Consider the following 1,398-nt stretch of genomic DNA (forward strand, 5'->3'; position numbering starts at 1 on the left):
AGTAAAGCTTTCATAAGTTATCAACAAATGCTTTTTCCTTCAATTATTTGATGCTTTTTATCTTCCCGCTAGAAAAAAAAAATAAAATAAGTGCCTATTGAGGGTGATGTTCAAAAAATCTCAATAAAAAACTAATGAAATGTGAACCTTCCTCGGTAGAGATCTAGCATTGTTTTTAATGGCCTTCTTTTTGTTAATTTGCAGCTAGTCCCAAAGATATATGGAAAGAAAAAAACCAAACAAATGGAAATTTATTTGAAGGGATAAAAACTTTGTGGAATCTTGTTTCTATTATTTTAAAAAAAGAATGAAAATATTACATCGCTAAATCTCTATTACATATATCACAAATATGGATGGATTGATTCCCATGATACCGCCAAAGTTAGACCAAGTGGGCATAGGCTACTAACCCACAATTGCCTATCAGTCAATGTGGTAGGCATCAAGGATTTTCTCAAGTTAGAGACGGGGAAAATGGAAATCAAATAATGTATAAATTAAGTTAAAACTTTCAATTCATCAGATCTACTAATCTACATAGAGAGGAGATCAATGGATCTCCATCAAAATATTTTAAGTTCTCGTCCATAGCTTGAGATCAATATATATATATATTTTCGGTCCATAGCGAGGAGATCAATATATATATATATATATATATATATATATATATATATTCCTCAGATTTAATGAGGAAAAACAAATAAATCACTTACATTGCAGCCATATATGCACGTGATACAAAAATACCAACTAATATTTTTCGGTTTCGAGTTGGTAGTTGGTAGGTAATCGAAGTCTTTTGATTAACCTTTCAAAAGATTTTTCCCTTAAAATCTGATATTGAGTCCAGCGTAAACAAAGAATTTAGTTACCATGATTCAGAGAGTTTAGGTTCACAAAGAATGATACAGATTACCATTTTTATCTGGAAACCTGTCAATCAGAAAGTCTATAATGCTCATAATCAAGGAGAGGATTTAGTTATTTTACGATTCAAAACTTTAAATACAAATTTAGCAGGGATTGCGCGAACACGTTCCCCTTTTACAACAAATTATGATGTAGAGCATCCCACTTGGAGATATCTTAGGCGAGAGCCCCTCCTAAGTGCAATGGAGGTCACTAACCTTGGCCATGGATCTTCTTGATCACCCATTGACCCCGTCCAGGTAAGTATGTTTGCATGTATTATTTAGTTCGATTTTCCACAATCGTCTCACATGACATCCTGTATGCTTATTCGATGTGGGCCTAAAACCACGATTGACATGTTGCCTGCTGAAGACGTGCATAAATGCACTCTACAAAACATTAGATACGTGCTAGCCATTGACCATGGGGAACCAAATTCAAGACGCTAACTTTGCCCAGATCTCCCCCGTTTACCATGGG

General features: G+C 34.3%; 1 non-coding gene across 1 annotated transcript; it reads right to left on the reverse strand.

Moving 5' to 3' along the window:
* Nucleotides 1–1,022: 1,022 nt before the first annotated feature.
* Nucleotides 1,023–1,183, reverse strand: LOC147508304 (U1 spliceosomal RNA). Its single transcript, XR_015219644.1, has one exon. It is a non-coding gene; the product is annotated as a U1 spliceosomal RNA (small nuclear RNA).
* Between the last annotated feature and the right edge of the window lie 215 nt (nt 1,184–1,398).

The sequence above is a fragment of the Coptis chinensis genome, chromosome 3 (assembly GCF_015680905.1).
Source record: "Coptis chinensis isolate HL-2020 chromosome 3, ASM1568090v1, whole genome shotgun sequence".
Taxonomy (NCBI): Eukaryota; Viridiplantae; Streptophyta; class Magnoliopsida; order Ranunculales; family Ranunculaceae; genus Coptis; species Coptis chinensis.